This window comes from Mustelus asterias, chromosome 3 (genome assembly GCF_964213995.1).
Source record: "Mustelus asterias chromosome 3, sMusAst1.hap1.1, whole genome shotgun sequence".
Taxonomy (NCBI): domain Eukaryota; kingdom Metazoa; phylum Chordata; class Chondrichthyes; order Carcharhiniformes; family Triakidae; genus Mustelus; species Mustelus asterias.
This window is the reverse complement of record NC_135803.1, coordinates 139388946-139397025: the sequence shown is the minus strand read 5'-3', so window position 1 is coordinate 139397025 and position 8080 is coordinate 139388946. Positions and strand designations below refer to the sequence as shown.

Sequence of the window (8080 nt, the reverse complement as noted above, 5' to 3'; positions counted from 1 at the left end):
CCCACTTATTTACCCTGCTAGCCCCCCGACATTAAAGGACAATTTACCATGGCCAATCCACCTAACCTGCACATCTTTGGAACGTGGGAAGAAACCGGAGCACATGGAGGAAACCCACACAGACATGAGGAGAATGTGCAAACTCCACGCAGATGGGGACCGGAGGCTTGATTTGAACCCGGATCCCTGGTGCTGTGATGATGTGGAGATGCCGGCGTTGGACTGGGGTAAGCACAGTAAGAAGTCTCACAACACCAGGTTAAAGTCCAACAGGTTTATTTGGTAGCACGAGCTTTAAGAGCGTTGCTCCTTCCTCAGGTGAGTGCCTCACTCACCTGATGAAGGAGCAGCACTCCGAAAGCTCGTGCTACCAACTAAACCTGTTGGACTTTAACCTGGTGTTGTGAGACTTCTTACTGGTGCTGTGAGGCAGCAGCGCTAACCTCTATGCCACCGTGCCACCCAGAACAACTAGGAAACCCCCGAACCCAAATGCAATAACAGTGCCATTAACATTCTTCTCACTTAGCTTCCTGAACTGATGCTAAACATGCAGATGAGATACAATAGTGGAGTCGCTGTATAATTAGATGAATATCCCAAAGATCTGCACTAATAACCTAGAGAATGAGAGTTCAAACCTCACCATGACAATTTGAGAGTTTGGATTGAGGTTTCTTTTGAAAATGCTGCAGCCGTGAAAGCTGTTGGTCAGGCAGCATCTGCGGGGAGACAAACAGAAGCAACGTTTCAGCTCTGTAAAGAGTGATTCCCCATGTTTGACAAAATGTCAGTATTTCCAGTACTTACTGTTTTTATTTCAGATTTCCAGCATCTGCATTACATTTCTTTTGCACGAAAGCTGTTTTTTTTATTCTTTCACGGAATGCATTGCTGGCTATGCCAGCATTTATTGCCCATCCCTAATTGCCCCTGAGAAGGTGGTGGGTAGCGGCTTTCTTGAACTGTTGCAATTCATGTGGTGCACGTACACCGGCAGTGCTATTAGGAAGGGAGTTCCAAAATGCTGACCTAGCGACAGTGAAGGAACGGTGATCTAGTTCCAAGTAAGGATGGTGTGTGGCTTGAAGGGCAATCTGCAGTGGTGGCATTCCCGTGCACCTGCTGCTCTTGTCCTTCTAGGTGTTAGAAGTTGGAAGGCAATGTGAAAGGAGGCTTGGTGCGTTGATGGTGTATTTGTCGATGGCACACATTGTTGCCATTGTGTGTTGGTGGTGGAGGGAGTGAAAGTTGCAGGAGGTGGATGTGGTGCCAGCCACCAGGCTGCTTCTTGAGTGTCGTTTGAGCTGCGCTCATCCAGGCAACTGAAGAATATTCCATTATACTTCTGATTCGTGCCTTGTAGATGGTGGACAGACTTTGAGGAGTCTGTTATTTGCCACAGGATTCCTAGCCTCTGAGCTGCTCTTGTAGCCATAGTATTTATATGGCTAGTCCACTTCAGTTTCTGGTCAATGATAACCTCTCCAGGATATTGATAAGGCCAGATTCAGCGATGGTAAATCTATTGAATGCTGTGCTTGTTTTGGCAGCACATATACTAAAATTGGAATGATACAGAGAAGATTAGCATGGCCCCTGCATAAAGATGACACACAAATTCGTGAAGCATTCCATTTTTTTTTTGGGGCGGCACGGTGGCTCAGTGGTTAGCATTTCTGCCTCACAGACGCAGGGGCTCGGGTTCAATTCCCGGCCTGGGTCACTGTCTGTGTGGAGTTTGCATGTTCTCCCTCTGTGGGTTTCCTCTGGGTGCTCTGGTTCCCTCCCACAGTCCAAAGATGTGCAGGTTTGGTGGATTGGCCATGCTAAATTGCCCCTTAGTGTCAAGAGAATTAGCAAGGGTAAATGTATGGGGATAAGGCCTGGCTGGGATTGTTGTCAGTGCAGACCTGATGGGCCAAATGGCCACCTTCTGTACTGTAGAATTCTATGATTCTATGAAGGGAGATGGTTAGCTTCTCTCTTGTTGAAGATGGTCATTGCTTGGCACTTGTGTGGTGAAAATGTTACTTGCCACTTATCCGCCCAATGTTGCCCAGGTCTTGGTGGACAACATGACTTGACATGGAGTGCTTCAGTATCTGAGGAGTCGCAAATGGTGCTGAACATTGGGCAATCATCAGCAAACATCCCCACTTCTGACCTTAAAATGGGAGGAAGGTCATTGATGAAGCAGCTGAAGATGGTTGGGCCTAGGACAGTATGCTGAAGAACTTCTGCAGCGATGTTCTGGGACTGAGATGGTTGATCTCCAACAGCCACACCCATCTTTTTTGTGCTTAGTTATGACTCCAGCAAGTGGAGAGTCTTTCCCCCATTTCGCATTGACGCCAATTTTACGAGGGCTCCTTCATGTCGCACTCAGTCAAATACGGCCTTGAAGTCAAGGACAGTCACTCTTGCCTCACCTCTTGAAATTGTCTTTTCGAACTCAATTGGTTTACTCATACCTTTTGGGAATGAAACCTGCTATTCTTATTCAGCTGGCCTACATATTAACATTGCCTACATGTTAACTCTTACCTGCTGACTAAAGTGGGCAATTAGTGATCGGAAATAAATACCAGCCTTACCGGCAATGCTATCCTGAAAATGTGCCTGTAAAAGAGACTCCTCAGATGTCTTTGAGACTACGACCACAGGGAACATGCAAGCATCGAAGACTGACTCAGAAATGTCTCCTGGCATCTTCTCAGTCTGTTGATCAATCAATCCTCTTTAAGTTCATGACCTTCAATATGGGATTAAGATAATGGAAGCAGCTTTCCCCGTGTTAGTAAATATAATCAAATATGTTTGCCCTAGTCTGTTGGAAGATTGAGCTGGGAATTCATGTAGGGGTTTAAGTAAATCATTTTCTTTGTTGTCTGCCAGTAGCCTGTTTTACAGGAAATTCTAATTGCTTTCTAGCATCCAGCTAAAGTCATGTCATAATTTCCTAGTTATTTAAAGTTTATTTATTAATGTCACAAGTAGGCTTACATTAACACTGCAGTGAAGTGACTGTGAAAATCCCCTAGTCGCCGCACTCCGGCGCCTGTTCGGATACACTGGGGGAGAATTTAGCATGGCCAATGCACCTAACCAACACCTCTTTCAGAGTGTGGGAGGAAACCGGAGCACCCAGAGAAAACCCATACAGACACAGAGAGAGCGTGCAGACTCCGCACAGACAGTGACCCAAGCTGGGGATCGAATCTGGGTCTTTAGCACTTGAGGTAGCAGTGCTAACCACTGTGCCACCATGTTATTTCCCATATCTGTTTAAAAGGAAAGGTGTACTGTTACTATCTGTGATTCTATTGGCAGTTTTAATCCTGGCCTTGCTAGTGATGCCCACATCCAATGAACAAATAGGGGGAAAAAAATCCAACAATAACCTGCCTCTGAGGAGCTCTCCTATCACTCTGGGATGCAAAGGGCCAGATCATTGCAGATTTGGGAAGCCTCTGCAAATTTAAAAATGATGTGAAGGATGCGGAAATCCCACACCCATTTCTGTCAGATTCAGGTTTTGCAGGCAGGGTGAAGGGGCAGGGGGCATGATCCACACAGGAGGGAAACCCAAACCCAGTGTGGTCATTTGACTTTAGTACTGAGCTCAAACATATAGGTCAACGCAAGCGCCTTAACCTGCAGTGTTGGAGATGGAAAGTGATGGATAAGGCATAAGCGCTCTTGAAGGGTGGATAAGACCTAGTTAAGTGCCATCATCTGAAGTTTTGTTTAAACCCCCTGCTCTTTAAACTTGGAAAAAAAGACAAGCTTAAGCTTCAGTGAGAGCTAAAAAAATCAATTAGATTGCTTTGATTGACAGGCTATCTGGTGTAGGTTAGAGAAGATACCATCTGTTTGTGCAGTTCCAATAGAGATTTTTGTTGACCTTATCCAAGAGGGCGTGGTGGTGATGATAGTGGTGATGATGATGAAGAAGAATGCTTGGCTAAGCTTCAAAATCTACAGTTATCTCAACAGTGTGGGGGCTGGGTTCTGAGTTCACAGTTTGATTTATAGTTTAAAGCGGCTGTTAAAGATTTCACATTCTTTTACTTGGCTATTGAATAGAGGTTTGTTTGCTTCAATGAGAGATTAAGCACTTGAGAATTAAAAGCTTTGAAGGGGATTTACAAATGGGAGTTTTTCACTATCCTGGCCGTAATTCTCCCAAACAAATTCCAAGTGTTGAATTTACATGAAAACTGGAGTAATTCACACTGGTTTTTTCAGTGGAAGTTCGGAGAAGAATCTCCCACACTCTGTGCACTGCAGAGGCTACCAGCATGAATATCATTAAAAACTAGGGGGTGGGGCCTATCCCTGCTGGAGAGGCTGAAATCAGCGTGCTGAGCGGGGCCACTGCGCACGCGCTGATCTGTTAGTGCCGAGATTGGCGCATGCGCAGTGATCCCGCACTGACAGTGTTCCGATTTCTGGCCAGCTTACTCGCTGGCCAGGCCTGCGACCCCCGCATCGCCGGCCCTCTGCCCCCCATGGCTCAATTGCTGCCCCCCCCGTCCACTTCCAGGCCAGCCCCGAACTCCCCCTCATGGCCCACCCCAATCCCCAGCCCCCCCATCGATTTCCCACCCTGGCAGCTACCCTCCTGCAGTCCCAACCCCACCTGGCAGTGCCGACACCCCCCAACCCCCAACTCGCCCTGATCACTGTCCTCCCTCATATCCCCACCGAACCCTAAGCAAAGAGGCAGTGGGACCCCCTACCACCACAGATCACCCCAAGGCCGCCCTCCATCAGGCTCTACCTCTAGGCCCCACCTCCATAGGCTCCACCCCCTTAGCACTGCCCCATGCCTTATGGGCTGTGCCAAAGTGCCCCCTGGCACTGCCAGGGTGCCAATGCCCAAGGGGCATCACCCCGCCGTCTGACCCTCTGGGTCTGATTGCCTCCCTTCACTCCAGCAGGGTTGGGCCACTAGTTCCCCGTTAGTGAGGAGCTACTCTAAACCCCGCTGGAGTGAACCACTCTGGCAGGGGGTGGGGGGAGAGGCTAGCGCTGCCAGGCTGGCACTGCCCAAGGGGCACTCCCACCTTACCCCTAACTTCCTGTGAGGATCTCAATGGCCTCTGTCCCCACCAGCAGGGTGAGGACTCCTGTTTCCCATTAGGGGGGAGCAGTTGTGAACCCCGCTGGTGGGAACCACCACCGGTGGGTAGGGAGACGCTAGCGGGCCGGGGGAATACCGTCCCAGGCCCGCCAATCCTATGGAAATATCAATTCAATGACATTTCCATCTGATAATCAGCTCCGATTTCCGGTGTGGAGCTGATTACACTAAACCTCGCGAAATGCCTTCCGCTGATGTCTCGAGCAGTGCAGTGGACCGGAAGAATCCCAGCTATTGTGTTCATCACTTCCCTAGAATCATAGAATAATAGAGTCATAGAGTTTTATAGCGTGGAAACAGGCCCTTTGGCCCAACTTGTGCATGATGCCCCTTTTAAAATCACTGAGCTAGTTCCAATTGTCCGCATTTGGCCATAACCCTCTAGACCTATCTTACCCATGTAACTGTCTGAACGCTTTTTAAAAGACAAAATTGTACCTGCCTCTACTACTACCTCTGGCAGCTCGTTCCAGACACTCACCACCCTCTGAGTGAAAAAATGCCCCTCTGGACCCTTTTGTATCTCTCCCTTCTCACCTTAAACCTATGCCCTCTAGTTTTAGATTCCCCTACCTTTGGGTGAAAAATTCCATGTCCCCCATATGGGAGGTTTAAAGGTTTGAGCATGGAGAATCTTTATATTACAAAGAGCAACGTTACATCATTGACCTTCCTTGATTCCAATAAGAAGACAATTTTCTGCTCATTTCTGTGCGAGTTATTTTGATAGACTGTTTATTTAGAGAGAAATAGTCAATGTTTCCAGGTCAATGGCCTTCCATCAGATTTCCTGCATCCAGAGTATTTTGCTTTCATTCCAGTTATAATGATCTACATAATAGCCAGAGTCTTCAATTTGGTGGCAGGCTAGAGTCGGGCAAGCCCACCCAGGAAGAAGTGCAGAGGCAGCCACAGGAACTGTTGGGTGTGGGCCGGGCAATTTTAAACAGCCTACTTCAGTCCCACCGGCCTGTGTCCAAGTGGAAAAAAACCACAAAGGCCCTCCATCCCTCACACTCTTTCACCATCCACCTAGTCCCCATGCCCCATCTATGCCACCTCATACTTCCCACCCACCGCTTACGGCCTGTCCTATTCTCTATGCCATGTTCTGCCCTTGTTGAGGTGAAGTGAACTATGCCTTTTTAAGCCTGGCCCAATTCTATGAAAATTGCGGAGGAGTAGGACCTGTCTATCACTGCAGCCCAGCCAATCCCTGTATCCTTCAAAGGCACTACCGAAAATCAGGCATCCCAGGAATGGAGCCGTCAATCCCAGAACGGGGTGCCTGCCTGCAATTTTTAAATGACTCCCAAGTCATCCCACCTTGGTGAAAATTCAGGCTTAAACGCCTGTCCAGTTTCTATATGAATTTGGAATTCCTATTTTCCTGCTGAGTATATTTTGGGAAACAATTAGCCAGTGCTTCACCCAAGATCTTAGCAGGTGTTACCTGGACTTACTGGGCTTGAGAGAGGGAGGGAAAAATCATCTATTTTGGGGTAGTTCACATGTTACAAAGAAATTGCATCTTTGTGATTCACAAGTCAGTGAAATAGATAATTAAGGGGTCACTAATAATAAGGTATAAATATAAAGTTGTATGACAGGGAGTAAAACGTGCTGATTCCTACATTCCTATAAATTATTTAGCCTACTTTTAGAAACATAGAAACATAGAAGATAGAAGCAGCAGAAGGCCATTCGGCCCTTCGAGCCTGCACCACCATTCATCACGATCATGGCTGATCGTCCAACTCAATAGCCTAATCCTGCTTTCACTCCATAACCTTTGATCCCATTCACCCCAAGTGCTATATCCAGCCACCTCTTGAATACATTCAATGTTTTGGCATCAATTACTTCCTGTGATAATGAATTCCACAGGCTCACTACTCTTTGGGTGAAGAAATGTCTCCTCATCTCCGTCCTAAATGGTCTACCCCGAATCCTCGGACTGTGACCCTTGGTTCTGGACTCCCCCACCGTCGGGAACATCCTCCCTGCATCTACTCTGTCTAGTCCGGTTAGAATTTTATAAGTCTCCATGCAATTACCCCTCTTTCGCCTGAACTCCAGCAAAAACAATCCTAACCTAGTCAATCTCTCCTCATACATCAGTCCCGTCATCCCCAGAATCAGCCTGGTAAACAAAATATAATTTCAAAATATAAACAGTCAGGAGCTGCACTGCTCAAAAAATTTCAGCCATTTGCTTTAACATCTTCCCACCTCACAGCGTAACGATAATAATCTCACGCCAGGAATAAACAAACTGAAAAGTTGAGAATCCTCTTTGTTCATGTTATGAATGGTAATCTTACTAATTCGCAGTGTCCAGTCCCAAAGTGGGGGTTAAATTAGCTCACACAATGCAAAGAAATGTTGGTAGCTGTCCAAATATCTGCAGAGATTTCTTAGATGCCATTTTAAGTCGCAATAATCTGTTACAAAGTGGAAAAAGCTGAAAATAGGGACTGATCTTTAATGGAAAATTAAGTGCAAAGGGTTAGCTCATAAATTGAACTTAAGTATCAATGTTCTTGGGTGACATGTTGCTTTAATCATTTTTGATGCAATTCATTTTGTTGAGAGGAACTGACTCCTACATCAAATGGACTTCAGTTCTGACCTTTTGTCGTCTGGCCCATTACCATTTGCGACAGTTCCATTAAATTGAAAACTTTCTTATCAATTCAATGATGCAGTTAACTTGTGGTACAAAAAATGAAATCTGGATTAAAAGGGATTTCTCGGCAACTCAGGAATGGATGCAGTTTTACAAATTTAAATTTAATAAAGGATTAAAACACTGTTATTCAAGTTCTGCCATGATTTAAAGCTTTGTACGGGATATATTATGCGCTTTATTTCCAGAAGTTTCAATTCCACCGTTTGCTGATTACATTTATTATATCTGATTTTCCATGT

At 46.2% G+C, this 8080-nt stretch overlaps 1 non-coding gene across 1 annotated transcript; it reads left to right on the top strand.

Annotated features, from left to right (window-relative positions):
• The first annotated feature begins 1537 nt into the window (after positions 1-1537).
• LOC144491962 (U6 spliceosomal RNA) lies at positions 1538-1644 on the top strand. The gene has a single exon (XR_013497531.1). It is a non-coding gene; the product is annotated as a U6 spliceosomal RNA (small nuclear RNA).
• The last annotated feature ends 6436 nt before the right edge of the window (positions 1645-8080 follow it).